The sequence below is a fragment of the Dendrobates tinctorius genome, unplaced genomic scaffold (genome assembly GCF_039654945.1).
Source record: "Dendrobates tinctorius isolate UK_male_01 unplaced genomic scaffold, ASM3965494v1 ptg000032l, whole genome shotgun sequence".
Lineage (NCBI taxonomy): Eukaryota > Metazoa > Chordata > Amphibia > Anura > Dendrobatidae > Dendrobates > Dendrobates tinctorius.
Genome location: NW_027361700.1, coordinates 33058032 through 33075989, shown reverse-complemented (window position 1 = coordinate 33075989; position 17958 = coordinate 33058032). Strand labels below are relative to the sequence as shown.

Here is a 17958-nt window from a genome sequence, read left to right as displayed (position 1 = left end):
TGTAAGGAAAAGTCGAGGAGTATGTCTGTTCTTACAGACCTACACCTTATAGTTTTGTCCGTTTTTCAAACAGTTTAGTATATTTGCTGTTTGATTACATTCAAAACTAGAGAGAGACAGCGTGTATCAGTTCGAATACAAAAACACGGAGCTTGACAATTTTACATACACCGTACAGTGGTGTACGTGCACGCTCCTCTCTCAGTACCGTGTAACGGCTGTTATCACGGCCAAATTGAAGCTATCTAAGTGTGTGACTCTGTAAGGAAAAGCCGACGAGTTTGTCTGTTCTTACAGACCTACATTCTAGGGAGATTCCAATTCTGCCCAATTCTATATACACCTTGTAGTTTGTCATACACTAGGCAATTTCTGCCTGTCACATTGCAGTGTAATATAAACAGGGCCTGACAGAATCCAACTGTGTCCTGAATTCTAGAGAGATTCCAATTCTCCACAGTCCTCTATACACCTTTCTTACACCATCCAGAATCTGCCTGTCACATTGCAGTGTAATATAAACAGGGCCTGACAGAATCCAACTGTGTCCTGAAGTCTAGAGAGATTCAAATTCTCCCCACTCCTATATACACCTTGTACCTTGTTTTACAGTACCATATAGTTGGTGGTTTTTTGGGTACATTTTCCCCAAAAATGAGGAAGTGTGGTGGAAGAGTCCGTGAAAGTGGGCGGGGGTTGGCAACTGGTAATGATGGTGTTGGTGTTGGTAGTGGATCTGTTGGTAGTGGCAAAAGCAAAATAGCACCTAATGCAGGAGGTGTTGAGCCTGTGTCATCATCTGGCTCCACAAGGCCTCAAAGGTTCCCTTTTCTGGGAGTAGGTAAACAGCTTTTAAAGCCGGAGCTTCAAGAACAAGTTTCGGCTTACATTGCTGACTCAGCCTCCAGCTCTATCACCTCCTCTTCTGAAGTTTAAAAAAATAAAAGCACTGAGTCATCATTGGAGGCTCAAGGTCATGAACCACACCTTTCCTTGTGTCCTTCACCCCAACCAAAATTGAAGGATGCGGCAGGCCACACTACAGATTACTCCATGGAGCTGTTTTCGCATACCATGCACTGATGCACAGCCACTGATAGATGATTCTGCTGGTACATTCACTCAGAGCACTACATTGTCCTCACAGTGTACTGAGGCAGAATCTGACCCTGATGAAACTCAGGTGCCCCTTCCCGCATACTATACCACCATACATGGTGACACAGAGGAAGGTGCACATGACATTGAAGAGGAGATGATGGATGATCCAGTTGTTGACCCAGATTGGCATCCATTGGGGGAAGAGGGTGCCGCTGCCAATAGCTCAGAAGAGGAGGAGGAGCATCCGCAGCGAGCATCGACATCACAACAGCTGTTATCTGGCAGCCCCGGAGCAGTCCAAAAACAGGTTACAAAAACCAAAAGAGTTGCAGGACAGTTTGGCCAGACGGTGAAAATAGCACAGCGTGCAAGGCCTCAAAATGTATTCCATAGTAGGAAAAGTGCAGTGTGGCACTTTTTTGAACAAATTCCTAATGATCAGGCAAAGGTTATATGTAAGAAGTGCGCAAAGACCTTTAGCCGAGGGAAAAATCTGAGAAATTTGAATACCAGTTGCATGCTAAGACATTTAACCACCATGCACTTGCAAGCGTGGACGGACTACCAAAACTTACGTACCACATGTGCAACTGCTCCCAAAGAAGGTAGTCAGCAACACTACATTGTTTCCCCCACTGTAAGCCCACTGGTTAGCACACCACCAGCAGCAAATGTTGAGTTGTCGTCGCAAGGGCAAATCAGTCAAGGAATCACACTGTTTTTGCAACAAAAGACTGAATGTAGGCCATTAGAAAGAACACCAACTCCATCACCATCATCAACCCTCTCTCAGTCCGCCATGTCCACCGCTAGTTCGACCATATGCAGCTCTCAAGTCTAGCTCACCCTACCAGAGACCATGAGTAGGACAAGAAAGTACTCATCCTCTCATCCGCGTACACTGGGTTTGAACGCCCACATTGCAAAACTAATCTCGTTAGAGATGATGCCCTATCGGTTGGTTGAAAGCGCAGCTTTCCGCGAACTCATGGCCTGCTCAGTACCAAGCTATGACCTACCCAGTCGCCACTTCTTTTCTCGCATAGCCATCCCAGCCCTCCACCTTCATGTGAAAGACCGCATTGTACATGCACTCAAGCAATCAGTGAGTGGAAAGGTGCACCTCACAACTGATGCATGGTCCAGTAGGCATGGCCAGGGCCGTTACGTGTCCATCACTGCGCACTGGGTTAATGTGGTGGATGCAGGGTCCACAGGGGACAGCGGTGGTGGGACAGTGCTGCCTAGCCCACGGTATAGGAAACAGTTGGCTGTAGGCGTTCGACCCTCCTCCTCCTCCTCCAGAAGCGAAAGCTCGTCCACAGAACGCAGTCGCACGAGCACTCCATCCGCAGCTGCCAGTGTTGCACATGAGGTGTCCCCCTATCAACCAGCTAGTGGAAAGCTGTGTTGAAGATGATGTGTTTGGGAGACAGACACACCACGGAGGTACTGGCCGACTACTTTCAGCGACAAACTGAGTCATGGCTGGGCAGTGTACATCTTGAGGCAGGCAAGGTAGTTAGTGATAACGGCCGGAATTTTGTGGCAGCTATAGCCCTTTCAAAACTCAGACACATACCTTGCTTGGCTCACACCTTGAACCTGGTGGTGCAGTGCTTCCTCAATAATTATCCGGAGTTGACAGGCCTGCTCCAGAAGGCCCGAAGACTGTGCTCGCACATCCGCCGGTCGCCGGTACACTCCAGTCGTATGCAGAAGCTGCAGCGATTGCTCCACCTTCCCAAGCACCGCCTAATTATCGACGTTGCAACAAGGTGGAACTCCACACTGCACATGGTTGAGCCGGTGTGCGAACAGAGGCAGGCCATAATGCATTTGTGGGAGGATACACGGGCAGGCACTTTGAGGGCAGACATGGAGTTGACAGGTGTGCAGTGGTCGAAGCTGAAAGACCTCTGTAAAGTCCTTCAGTGTTATGAGGAATGCACACGGCAGGTAAGCGCAGACGAAGCCATCATAAGCATGAGCATCCCACTTATGCGTCTGGTCATGCAAACTTTGACGCACATTAAGGAGCAGGCGTCTGCAGCCGAGGGTGATGAGGAAGAGGAGGAGGGAAGCCTTGATGACAGTTAGCCATTGTCTTCTCCGGGAACTCTCCTGGACGAGGTGGAGGAAGAAGAGGAAGAGGAGGAGGAGGATGATGATGGAGAGGATTATTTAGGGGAGGAGGATGCTTCTCGTGGGGCAAGAGAAAATATTGGCGTGGCAAGGTCTGGTACAGGGTTTGTGCGTGACTGGAGGGATGTGGATTTGCCAGAAAGTGCTCCTCCAACCAGCACTCGCAGTGCATCATTGACACCGGGAACATTGGCCCACATGTCAGATTATGCCTTGCAGATCCTAAAAAGGGACCCCCGCATTGCCAAAATGATGAACGATGATGAATACTGGTTGGCCAGGATCCTGGATCCACGCTATAAAGGCAAATTCCAAAACATCATGCCACAGGAGAACCTTGGCCTAATATTGGCTAACAAACTAGCAACTCTGGTAAACCGGTTGGTTGAGGCATTCCCAGCACACAGCAGTGGTGATGGTTCTCACACAAGCCGTAGGGGCCGGGGGAAGCTTGGAAGAGGTGTTGGTGGTGCACACATCAGAAGAGGCGTTGGAAACAGGGGTTTCATGACCATGTTGTGGACTCATTTTTCAAGTCCCGCTCACACGAGCGGTAATACTGCATCGATTGAAAGTGACAGGAGACAGCACTTGTCAACTATGGTTACAAACTACTTCTCGTCCCATATCGATGTTCTCCCTCACAGGTCATTCCCATTTGACTATTGGGCCACTAAACTGGACACCTGGCCTGAATTGGCACAATATGCCTTACAGGAGCTCGCTTGCCCAGCTGCAAGTGTGCTATCGGAAAGAGTCTTCAGTGCAGCTGGATCAATCCTGACAGATAAAAGGACCCGTCTCTCGACCCAAAATGTGGATGATCTAACCTTTATTAAAATGAACCATGCATGGGTTTCCAAGGATTTTGTCACACCTTACCCTGATGACACATAGGTTGCCAGAAAAATGGCTTTCTTTGGTCCTCCTCTTCCTGGGACTTGACCAATTTCGCCTTTAGTAGCAACTGGGCTGCCTCCTCCCCCCAAAGGCAGGGGGCACCACCTAGTGCACGCAACTGTACGAGTGCCGTTGCCCTGGACAGGTGGGTGGGCTGACTCTTGGACGCGGGCACTGGCACAGGGTCCCTCATAGTGCAATCAAGTGTCTCTGATGGTGGGGACTGCCACTACAATTTTGGTGAACTGATAGAAGATGATGGTTAAGACGTAGCTATGCACTCTCCCGCTGGCCGGGCTCTAGCTTCAGATGATCAATGGCTTCCATTTCTTATGGACGTCGATTCACAATGAGATGCAGTGGTGGTTTCTCATCAGCTTTCACAGTTTTCCTACCCACAGACGTGGGACATTCCAGCGCACATTTTTAAATGTGCCCTCTCATGCCAATCCAATTGAATCGCCTACAGCCTGTGGCTTCTGTGTTTTGCACTCCAAAGTTACGTGACAGATCATGATAGGCAGTGAGCACCATGTTTACATCTCTCCCTGTGATCAAAATTGGATGGATATGAGTAATGGTGATGGGCTAAACGGTACTGCGATACAGCAACACTTTCTTCACAAAGAAAGGTTTTTGCTGTCTCCACACATTAATTAATTGAGGGCCAGCATCGCCTCTGAGAATTGTGACGGAAGTTTTTCCCGTGAATAGTAATTCCTAGATTTCTGCAATCACTAGACTTTATGTCAGTAATTGTATGCATCTCATTTCCTATTGTGGAGAGTCTGGACTTTCTTACTGAGACAGAAATATATATGAAGATTAAAAAATATCACCAAAAGTGTATACTGGTGGTCGCTTCAAATACGTTTCCTTTTTTCGACTTTTTAGATTGTTGTCTAATCCATACTGAGAACAAGGAGATTTTAAATGTTTAAACTATGCTATATATACCTGCTATCCAGTGATAATGTACCCTTTCTCAACTTTGTACAATCTGGTCAAATCCATACTGGACCTGAGAACGTCTGAGTCTGCCTCCAGATCTATAGACATATATTTTTAATGTGTAAACTATGCTATACATACCTGTTATCCAGTGATACGGTAACCTTTGTCACCTTTGTCCAATCACGTCTAATCCATACTGGGCCTGAGACCGTCTGAGCCTGCCTCCTGATCTATAGACATAGGTTTTTAATATGTAAACTATGGTATACATACCTGTTATCCAGTGATTCGGTACCCTTTCTCACCTTTGTCCAATCACGTCTAATCCATACTGGGCCTGAGACCGCCTGAGCCTGGCTCCTGATATATAGACATAGGTTTTTAATGTGTAAACTATGCTACATATATACGTGTTATCCGGTGAAACTGTACCCTTTATCAACTTTCTAGAATCTTGTCGAATCCATACTGGGCCTGAGAACGGCTGCCGAGCTGTTAAGCAAGCTACAGCACCTGTGGTTTGGACATGTAATTTTTTGCATTCTTTCAGGAATGCCGGTTATGCCTAATTCAGGAATTGCGGTTGACCTGCACTTACTGGGAAATCATCGTTCGTGGGGAATAATTGGAATCACAGATCCCCATCACTAACAGTGTTCAGCGGGTTATCTGTACCTGTAAGCGACAAAAGCTGGTCCTTTCAGTGTAGCACGCATGCAGCCCCGGACATGTAAGGCCATGATAGACCTGTTATTGCTCGATCTCGCGTGCCAGAACCTCGCGTATCCCTCTAGTAAGCTTGAAGCATACCGTGGGGGCATGCCGGAGTCTCATTCGTTAACGGAATAAAGCTGACAAATCGCTTGCACAACTACAAACGGGCATACCACACCACACACAGAATCGACAAAACTTTCAATGTGTGCATCTTTTCTTGAGGTGGCATGGTTGTGGTTTCCCGGGTGGAGTCCATTTAAGCCACAGGATCCACTCCTGGTGGTGCCCTTTTGGACATTCCTTTAAGGTTCAGCTTTGCAATCATACTGCCCCTGGAAAGCAAACACTTTGCCTTCATGGACGCTGTTTGGAGGTTCGTGGGAATAACGCCGCCCGATCGCCAGTTAGCATAATTTATTGATGGGAAGTCCGACGGTATATGATCGTGTTCGATTTCAGAATTTTTTTTTTTGGTTTGTATTTTACATGTTTTTTCCAGCCTTTCTTGACTTCATAAGGGCATGACAAGCCTATATCTGTGTCTCCTCCACCTCCTCCTTTTACTCCTCCACCTCTTTTCTAAATGTAGTTGCCCTTTTCCATATGTTAATTTTTGTCTTCTGAGCGTTTTTTCGGCTTTGGGACACCTTTTAAGGTGTTTTGTAATTGTTTGCTATGTGTTTGCATGAGTTTGTGTTTGCCTGCTATTGTTTTCAATGTGGTTCGACGAACATTCGACGAACTTGCCTCCTGTGCGACGAACCAAAACAGTAGTGGGGTGGCTCAACACTACTCCTGATATATAGACGTACATTGTTAATGTTTAAACTCTGCTATATATACCTGCTATCTGATGATACTGAACACTTTGTCTACTTTTTATATTCTTGTCTAATCCATACTGAGCCTGTGAGCGTCTCTGTGTGACTGATGGAATATATATGGAGATTGACAATTATCCTTTGACTGAATAGAGCTGTACGCTTCTGATACAGTGCCATATATCTGATGTTATTTTGTGTCTATTTGTGCTAAATTTTGAAGTTTGGTGGAAGAGGCCGCGGACGTGGGCGTGGGGGGGCCAGCTGGTGCTGATGGTGGTGGTGCATCTGTTGGTAGTGGCAAAAGAACAATAGCAGCTAAGGCAGGAGGTTTTGAGCCTGCGTCATGGTCTGTCTCCGGAACACCTGGAAGGCTACCTTTTCTGGGAGTAGGTTAACCGCGTTTAAAGCCGGAGCATGAGGAACTGGTTTGGGCTTACATTGCCGAAACAGACTCCAGCAAATATGCCCTCCTCTTCTGAAGTTTCAAAAAATGCAAGCCCTGAGTCGTCAAGTGCTGGCTCCTGGTCAGGAAGAACCCCTTTCCTTGTGTCCTGCACCCCCACCCAAAGTGAATGATGCAGCAGGCCACACTTCACATTAGTCCATGTAGCTCTTTCTATCATACCATGCCTGGGTTATCAAGTCAAATCGTGAATTCCCCAGTCCAAGATGAATCTGACATGGAGTGTGGGTGAAAAAACAACGAAAAACACCAAGGAAATGTCCAAATTTTATTTTTTGATAATTATCATATATATAAGTTAATAAACTATGTATAAAATAAAATAAGGGGGCAAATGCCATAAAAGGCACTACTGGGAACCAAAATTTATGATAATACAAGGATATACTGTATATATATACACAGGTACAGTATATGAAAAAATAATTAAAATTAATAAATATAAATATATAGAGTGACCGTGTTATAATATACTCCCAAATTCATATTGATAAAGTGCATAGTATAAAAAATGCATAATATAGTGCAGCAAAAAGGTGTTCAACAAAATATATAAAAAATCATATGTATAAAAATGAATAAATAGTGCAGCAATGCATATAATGCAAAAAAGATTGTGTGGCAAAGAATATAAAGTTATATATAAAATTAAATAGATAGTGCAACAAAGAATATAAAACATAAAAGAGCAATCTGTAGCTCTAATGCACAATGGGATGTGTCACGGTGGTGGTGACCCGTTCCGTGGCCCTGGTCGTCCATGCAAAGGGGTTAATTACGTTTATAGGTGAATGATACGTGACGCCATCTGTTGTTTCTGATTAGGTTGACCAGCGCTGCAGTGTCGCTTCTCTGGGACAGATGTTGTGGTGCAGCTAAGATGTAGAAGCCCTGCACAGGTAGGGCCGTAGTCGCAGGGCAGATGAAAGAGTTGGTAGATGGTGTGCAGTGCAGGATGTAGCAGAGCCGTGTGCCAGGCGCAGGAGAAAGATGACAGACACAGTCGTGCAGTTCCTTTACCTGTACTTAGTAAGTGCCGTCCAGGACCCAGAATACAGATTGAGGATTTGGTCAGCCTGGAAGCCAATTTGGAATTCTCTCTCTGCAGATAGGTAGTGTGGCCTCCGTTCTAGCGCTTATCTGAGGTACTCGCAGTGCTGAGTTCAATTAAGTTCCCCCTGTTGACTCTCTTTTGGAACTTTCTCGTATGGCAGGCAGCCGTAGCCTTTTCCTTCTGGCTCCCACACGTCACTGCTGGGGCCTCCGAGCCTAAGTTGTGTACAGAGCGTTTACAACTGCTACTTCCTCCGGTTTCGGCTGCAGGAACGTCAGTGTCCCTACAAACTCGGAAACCGGAATCCGGACCATGCGCTCCAGCTTGGAGTGAGCCTTAAAGCTGAGTTCACACATGGCGTTTTTTTCACGTTTCCGCGGCGGTTTTAACCGTGCGATTTTGCCGCGAAAACGCGAAAAATAAGCATCCCATGCATTCCTATGGGATTCCGCAATGCTGTGCTGATGCTGCGGTTTTTACCACGGCGGAATCGCTTCGCGGTAAAAACCGCAGCATGCTCATTATTTTGCGGAATCGCGGCGATCCCGCACCCATAGGAATGCATTGTTCCGCTTACATCCCGCATGTGGCTGTGCACACCATGCGAAAAGTAAGCAGAACATTTGCGGATGGTACCCACGGTCCGGAGAAGAGGAGACTGTCCTCTGGGCTTTGGGTACCATATCCCTGTAAAAAATAGAATTTAAAATAAAAAATATTATTATTCTCACCTTCCGACGTCCCACGCAGTCTTCTCAGTAATCCTTTGCGAAAATGCCCGCGATGGCATCCGTTCTCGCGGGATCGTGAAGTCTCGCGGTCATTCGTGCGACGTCATTGCGAATTATCGCAAGACGTCACGATCCCGCGACAACGGACGCCATCGCGGACATTTTCGCAAAGGATTACTGGGAAGACTGCGCGGGACGTCAGAAGGTAAGAATAACACCATTTTTTATTTTTTTTTACTTTTTATCTTTTACTATTGATGCTGCATAGGCGGCCTCAGTAGTAAAAATACGGTCACACTCGTCAAACACTATGTTTGACGAGTGTGACCAACCTGTCAATCAGTTCTCCAAGCGATGCTACAGATCGCTTGGAAAACGCTAGCATTTTGCAAGCTAATTACGCTTGCAAAATGCTAGTTTTTCCGCGGGAAAATCGCGGGAATTTAAAATGTGATTTTCCCGTGGAATGGAATTCCGGAATTCTCGCGGTAATTTCCGCGAGAGTTCCGGTACGTGTGAACTCAGCCTAACTCTGCTCACCCTCCAGCTCCCCTTCTCACGTCCACACACTTCCCCTTCCCTTCACAGACTGCCCTAACTTACCTCCTCCCGACCACAGAGATCAGCTCCTGAGCAGTCAGGTTCAGAGCTCTCCCTTCTGGCCTGGAGTGGGAAATGTGTTGTGTGTTGGTTTAACTGCTAGAGAGATCCTTCGTTGCTCCCAAGCATGACATCACACTCCCTAGGAGGAAGGTAATGCCACTGTGGCGACTGTACTCCTGGGGGCGCCACAAGTGCATTGATGCCCAGCCACTGCTAGATGATTCTGCTGGTACATTGACCCAGACCACTACATTCCCCTCGCACTCTACACAGCCAGAATCTGACCCTGATGAAACTCAGGTTACCCTTTCCATATACTGTACCACCTTACACGGTGACAAAGAGGAAGGTGCAGATGAAAGTGCAGGTTCGGCCCACCTGCCGTCAGACACACCGCCGTACTATGAGGCGCCCTGTGCCAGTGCCGTCGCCAACAAGTGGGCCGCCCCCTGCTTGCTCAGGATCACAGCACTTGCAAAGTTAAAATACTTACCTCTCCCTGCTCCACTGCCATGACGTCTTCCGTGTTTTCTGACAGTGATATTCTGATCAGAGAGCGCAATGACATCACGTCTGTACGCCCAGACTAGTACAGGGATTCCCTAACGAGGAGACTTATTTGAGGAGACTTATTTAATTGTTTTCAATGTTGGGACAGCAATTTTTGGGGAGCACTATACTCTGGAGAATGATATATGGGGCCCACCAAACACTGGAGCATTCCAAAGGTGGACATCAGACACTGGAACAGCATTTACAGGGCCCATTATACACTAGAGCATTAGAAATGGGGCCCATTATATATGGAGCATTATTTGGGCCCATCAGACAGTGCAGCTTCATCCATGGGGACCAACATATACTGTAGCATTATGTGGAGCTCATCATATACTGTTTCAAACATTATATGGGACCAATGATTCTATATGGAGAAATATATGGGCCTCATTACTCTGTATAGCGCACTATGTGGTGGCCATAATACTGTATGGAGTAATATACTGTCCGTTTTTTGAGCTATTGGAGAATTTAAAATGGATATCAGTCATGAGATGTAAAAAGTGAAGTATTTTTCATTGTACTATACCGCTATTTCTCTGCCGTTATCGGAGCATCATGAGTTGTGCTATGTGTTAAAGGGACGCTCTTTGGCCCAGGGCACATGAAAAGCTGGAACCAGCCCTTCCCCCCCACAAATTTAGTTAAATAACCCCCATTTTTCAGTGCGTAACTAGTATTATGAAGTAAATTAAGGTTGAAATGCTTCAGTAATAAGAATTGATGTTTTAGGCATTCAAAAGGGCACTGTAGGTGTGTTTCCTGTCCTCCACTCCCTGCCGACTTTGCTTCCCCATTGACTTGCATTGGGTTTCGTGTTTCAGTCGGCCTTCGACTTGTCACGATAATCGGCCGATTTCGTTCGACCCGACTTTTGCGAAAGTCGGGTTTCATGAAACCCGACTCGACTCGAAAAAATTCAAAGTCGCTCATCTCTAACTGGCACTACTACTGCATTGTTGACTTGTGTCTAGGACTTGGGAAATTCACTTAAGATTGTGCGAACCTTTGTTTTAAGGGCATGTCACACTAAGAGATATAGCTAGCAATATCGCTATAACTAGTGACGTTATAGAGATATTGCTAGCGATATCGCTGTGTCTGATACTTACCTACAACCCGCTCCCCCTCTGCTTATCGCTGATCGCGCGAGAACGTCCTGGACTGTTTCTCATCATCAGCTTCCTGCGGCGCTTCCTGCTGTGACGACGAGCGACGCGTGGAGCCGGGCGGGAGGACGCAGGATCGTCTGGTGTGACAGGTAAGTAGCGACCCCCGTCCCCAGCAATGTCGCTAGTGAGATCTGCCTGTGTGGCAGCTCACTAGCGACCACTTAGTGATGCACCAGCGATCCTGACCACGTCATATCCCTGGTCGGGATCGCGGGTGCATCGCTAAGTGTGACAGTACCTTTAGTCTCTTCCATTTGCTGAGGAACTTCTGGACTTCCATCTTTCTTGCGCAATTGAATTGGGCAAACTTTCAGGTGGTCTCTGGATACAGTAACAGACATTTTTCCTCTGTCCTTGGTGACGAGGATCACCTTTCTGTTGACAAAATTAGATGGTAGGACTGTGTAGGGCTCATCCTCCCGCTGATCGTCTAGCATATGTGCTCTTGTTTTTGCTGGGCTTGCAACAGATTTTCTTTTACACACTGCTGGACTTTGCGGTACTGTAGTTGCCTCTCAGTATTCTAGTCTGTGTCTGGATAGCTAGGTATGCTTTCTGGTGTTAGGACACCCATTTCCAGGTCGATGGGGAGTTTACCTAGTCTTGCTCGCATCAAGTAAGCTGGGGCGAAGTTAGTCGATTTTGTAGGGGTGTGGTTATACATCTCGACTAGGTCTGACAACTTCTCAGGCCATTGGTTGCGCTCTTCTAGAGGTAAGATCTTTAGAAAGTCGATCACCAGCTGATGCATTTTTTCGCATAGGCCGTTATCTTGCGGATGGTATGGTGTTGTCCGGATCTTCTCACAGCCATCCGGACCGCTGGTTTATAACCGCTGCTTGGATTATCGCTGTGTGCGCTGGAGGCTCTGGCTTGTTTCTGCATGTCCGCGGTGTTGGATGGTGACTCTTTGCACAATCCCTTGAAGTCATACAGTGAAGAGCTGGGGAGGAGCAGGCTTGTAAATGGATCGCCAAGCTAGCCTGCTCTCCATCTGGCTGCAACTGGAGCTCTGCGCTATGGCCGTACTACTCACTAAAGGAGAAATCAGATGCTACTGGGACGCTCCACACTGTGTTACAACTGGATACATGTGTAAATCAGAACTGAATGCCTGCTTTTCCAGTCTACTTGACCCACAGAACACCAAGTCACCTCTCACACATGGCTGCCTGGACTCTATTTCTAAGACAACAGAAAAGTGCAAAGCCGTCGAAGACAAGAGTGGGCCACTGTGCTCAAACTGGAGTGTTGACACGAGGATATGTGAAATTATAGAGGTCTTCATGGTGTTCTCTCCCACCCCAAGAGTGAAACATCAGGCATGGGTAGCAAATACCAACATGAAAGCACAAGGAACCTCATCACAAAGGTTCAAGAGTTGACTTCGTCCAAAGAACAGTGGTTTAGAGCATCTATCATAGAATCATAGAATCGTAGAGTTGGAAGGGACCTCCTGGGCCATCTGGTCCAACCCCCTGCTCAAAGCAGGATTTGCTAAATCATCCCAGTCAGATGTCTGTCCAGCCTCTGTTTGAAGACATCCATTGAAGGAGAACTCACCACTTCTCGTGGCAGCTTGTTCCACTCATTGATCACTCTAACTGTCAAAAAGTTTTTTCTAATATCTAATCTGTGTCTCCTCCCATTCAGTTTCATCCCATTGCTTCTAGTCTTTCCTTGTGCAAATGAGAATAAAGTTGATCCTTCTACAATGTGACAGCCCTTTAGATATTTGTAGACAGCTATTAAGTCTCCTCTCAGTCTTCTCTTTTGCAAACTAAACAATCCCAAATCCTGCAACCTTTCCTCATAAGACAGGGTTTGCAGACCGGTCACCATTCTGGTTGCTCTTTTCTGAACTTGCTCCAGTTGGTTGATGTCTTTTTTAAAATGTGGTGCCCAAAACTGGACACAATATTCCAGATGAGGTCTCACCAAAGAGGAGTAGAGGGAAATAATGACTTCACGTGATCTAGACTGTATGCTTCTGTTAATACATCCTAGAATTGCATTTGCTTTTTTTGCTGCTGCATCACACTGTTGACTCATATTCAGTCTGTGATCTATTAGTATACCCAAGTCTTTTTCACATGTGCTCTTGCTTAGGCCTATTCCTCCCATTCTGTATATGCTTTTTTCATTTTTATTGCCCAGATGTAGTACTTTGCATTTTTCTCTGTTAAAAACCATTCTGTTAGTTGCTACCCACTTCTCCAGTTTATTTATATCTTTTTGAATCCTCTCTCTCTCTTCTCTAGTATTAGCTATCCCTCCTAGCTTTGTGTCATCAGCAAATTTAATGAGTTTACCCTCAATTCCTTCATCTAAATCGTTGATAAAGATGTTGAACAATACAGGGCCCAGGACAGAGCCCTGTGGTACCCCACTTGAGACATTCTTCCAACTGAATGTGCAGCCATTTACGACCACTCTTTGGGTCCGATCACTAAGCCAGTTATGAATCCACCTAACAGTTGCCTTGCCCATTCCATACTTAGTCATTTTTTCAATAAGGATTGTATGAGATACTTTGTCAAATGCTTTGCTGAAGTCAAGATATACTATATCTACAGCATTTCCTTGATCCACCCAATCAGTGATTCCGTCATAGAAGGAAATTAAGTTAGTCTGACATGACTTACTAGTTACAAACCCATGCTGACTCTGTTTAATCACTTCATTCTTATCCAGGTACTGACATACATGTTGTTTAATAATTTGTTCAAAGATCTTTCCTGGTATAGAAGTCAGACTCACCGGCCTATAGTTGCCTGGGTCCACCTTCTTCCCCTTTTTGAAGATAGGAACAACATTTGCTCTTCTCCAGTCTTCTGGGACTTCTCCTGTTCTCCAAGAATTTTCAAAGATTATGGAGAGGGGTTCAAAAATTTCTTCTGCTATCTCCTTCAGTACTCTGGGGTGTAATTCATCTGGACCTGGAGACTTGAATTCATTTAGGTTAGCTAAGTGTTTCCTCACTATCTTTCTGTTTATAGATATCCTGGATTCTTCTATTCCCTTAATAGGACAGTGAAGAGCAGTTGATGTCACATTTCCTTTCTGAGAGAAAACAGATGCAAAATAGGAATTTAAAAGTTCGGCCTTCTCAACATCCTGTCTTACCATTTCATCATTTTCATCCTGTAAAAATCCTATAGCATCTTTGACTTTTCTTTTACTTTTGACATATCCCCAAAATCCTTTATTATTGCTTTTGACATCTCTTGCAAGCCTCAATTCATTGTCAGCTTTAGTTAATCTGATTTGTGCCCTGCAGGTTCTGCAGACAGCATTATATTCTTCTTTAGATATGCCTCCCTCTTTCCATTTTATAAACTTTTTTCTTCCTTTTTAGCATGTGCTTAAGTTCTGTGTTCATCCATCCTGGCTTCCTTAAATGCTTCCTATTCTTCCCTCTTTTCGGAATTGTTAACAATTGTGCTTTGAGAATTTCATTTTTCAAGATTTCCCATCCTTCCTGGACATTTTTGTCTTTAAGGATATCCAGCCATTGGATCCCTCCAATTCTCTTTCTGAATCCCTTAAAATCTGCCTTTCTGAAATCTAACCTTGACGTCTGAGTCTTCACAGGTCTTCCTCCTCTAGTTATCCAAAATTCTAAAATAGCATGGTCGCTACCTCCTAGGGTGCCAACCACTTTTACCTCCTCAACCATTTCATCCCTGTTTATAAGGATTAGATCCAAGGTAGCAGTTCCCCTTGTTTTCTCCCCTACCTTTTGGAAGATAAAGTTGTCAGCAAGAGAAGATAAGAATTTCCTTGACCTGTTAGTTTTGCCTGAGAGAGATTCCCAACAAATGTCTGGATAGTTGAAATCTCCCATGACAACTATGTCATATTTTTGGGAGAACTTGGCCATTTGATGCATAAAGAGTTCATCCATATCTTCAGGTTGCACAGGCGGCCGGTAGTAAATGCCTACAATGGTGTCCTTTCCATTGTTCTGTCCTTGTATTCTTACCCAAACAGTTTCCACAGAACTCCCAGTCTCTGAAGCTTCAATCTCTGTGCAGATATATACGCGTTTCTAACATACAATGCGACACCTCCTCCTCGTTTATCAAGTCTGTTTCTTGCAAATAAGTTGTATCCTTCTAGTCTTGCATTCCAATCATGTGTATTGTCCCACCAAGTTTCAGTGATTCCAATGACATCATATTTCTTCTCCTGCGTTAGTAGTTCCAATTCTCCTTGTTTGTTGCCCATGCTTTGTGCATTAGTATAGAAACATTTTAGTTTGTGATTGGTTTCTCTTTCTCCAATATTTTTATTAATTAGATTCTTTTGTCTTTGTTCTTCCTTTCCACTTCTAACAGCAGAGTTCTCAATAGCATTTGTCAGGTGTATGGCTTTTTCTGGTCTTTTGCTTCCCTTCCCATGTTGTTCTAGTTTAAAGCTCTCCTTACAAGTGTAGCAAGACGACTTCCAAATACATGTTTTCCAGTCATCGCTGTGCCTGTAGCAGGGGGATTGATATTGGTTCTTCTTATAATGCTTGCTTTCCAGATGTTCCACAGAGAAAATAAAAGATTACAGGATCAGAGGCAACAGATACTCTCCAGACTGCACTACAGCTTTCATAGCCATATAAGGTGAATAATTCTTGGCAGACCTCTGCTTCGAAAGCCCGATTTCTGTCTGTCAATAACCAGGTCAGCAGAAATATTCTTGAAAGGCCTTTGCAGTTGTTCTTGCCATCTGCCATTGGAAAAAGTACTAGGAAGCAGATGATAGGCTTCAAGGGGGCTCTTTGGCTGTTGCGATCCTTTTTTCTGAGGTTACATGGGCTGCATTCTCTACACCACTTCTCTATTGACTGGCTCATTCCTGTCCAGAAGAAATGAGCACGGATAATGACTTCTATCTTCTTCCATCCAAAGTGCCCTGCTTGGTTGTGGTAGACTTCAAGGACAATTGGTACATCCTTTCTTGGGAACACGATCTGTCGCACCAACTCATGTGTATGGGAGTTGATAGTCATTCGGCACAGTTTGCTTTCATAGAAGAACAGCTTCTTCCTCTCTTTCCACAGCTCTAGGACTTCTGGTGGTGCATCAGGAGCTGGAGATGAGTTGGCAGCATCAAGCAGTTCCTTCCCCATGCAAACAGCCAGATCACTGCTCTGTGTCTCTGCCCAACCATAATGAGGTATCAGATTGAGGGAAACTTTTTGGACTGAATGCCTGTTATTCACACAGTGGATGCACTGGAAGCATACTGGTGATGGAATGCCGGTATCTCGATCTCTTCGAGGCCTACCAGGTCTTCTTCCAGGTCAGGTGGGTGCGGCATGCCATATAAGGCATCAGCGTTGGCATTTTTGTTACCAGCTCGATATTTGATGACGAATTCATAGTTGGGCAACCGAGCCATCCACCGTTGCTCTAAGGCACCGAGTTTTGCAGTCTCCAGATGCATCAGAGGGTTGTTGTCGGTGTAGATGGTGAACTTGGAAGAGGCGCGGTAGTGCTTGAACCTCTCAGTCAATGCCCAGACGATAGCTAGGAACTCCAACTTAAAGGAGCTGTAGTTGTCAGGATTTATTTCGGTAGGGTGAAGCTTCCTACTGGCATAGGTGATGAATTTCTCCTTGCCCTGCTGTTCGTGAGATAGAACCGCTCCTAGACCGACGTTGCTGGTATCGATGTAGAGGATGAATGGCTGACCATAGTTTGGGTAAGCCAAGATCTCTTCTCCGGTGAGAGCTTGCTTAAGGTTGTTGAAGAACTCTTTCAATTTGGCATTCCACTCAATCGGGACACTCTGTCCTGGACTTTTTGGAGTGGCCCACTAGCAGGTCTTGAAGGGGAGCAGCCATTTTTGTGAAGCCTTTGATGAAGCGTCTGTAATAGCCGACTAACCCCAAGAATTTGCAAACCTCACAGATGGTAGTGGGTACTTGCCAGTCTCTGATGACCGTCACCTTCACTGGATCCAGTGCCACTTCTTCTGCACTCACGACGTGATCTAAGTACTGCACTTTGGGCTTCAGGAGATGACCCTTCGATGGTTTTACCTTCAAGCTGAAGTTGAACAATGCTTTGAAGACTCCTGCCGGGTGTTTCAGGTGACCTTCATATGTCCTGGAATAAACAATCACATCATCCAGATACAACAGCACAGTCTCAAAGTTCTTGTGCCCGAGGCAGCACTCCATGAGTCTCTGGAAGGTTCCAGGTGTGTTGCAAGACCCGAATGGCATACAGTTGAATTCCCATAGCCCCATTGGTGTGGTGAAAGCAGTCTTCTCTTTGTCGGCCTCTGCAACAGGAACCTGCCAATACCCACTAGTTAAGTCTAGAGTCGAGAAATGCTTGGCTGATTTTAATGCTGCCACTGACTCTTGTATGTGGTAGGCATCTTTGTGATATTATTTATTTGCCTATAATCTACACACATGCACATGGTACCATCTTTCTTTTTGACAATACCAGTGGAGCTGCCCAAGGGCTGCAGCTGTCTCGTATTACCCCTGCCTCTTTAATCTCTTTTAGCATACTTTTGGCACAATGGTAATGAGCGGGAGAGACAGGATGATACCTCTTTTCGATGGGTAGGTGATCACCTGTAGGCATATGATATTGGATCCCCTTGACCTGCCCAAAATCCAGAGCGTCCTTGCTGAAAACCCTCTCGTACTCTTGGACTACTCGATTGACCCCATGTCGCATGTTTAAAGGACATTCTCTTTCTATGTGACCAAACTTGTCAA

The 17958-nt window shown here is 45.5% G+C and overlaps 1 pseudogene; it reads left to right on the top strand.

The window, feature by feature from the left end:
* The first annotated feature begins 12179 nt into the window (after nucleotides 1-12179).
* On the top strand, nucleotides 12180-15842 carry LOC141086656 (BMP and activin membrane-bound inhibitor homolog pseudogene; annotated as a pseudogene).
* The last annotated feature ends 2116 nt before the right edge of the window (nucleotides 15843-17958 follow it).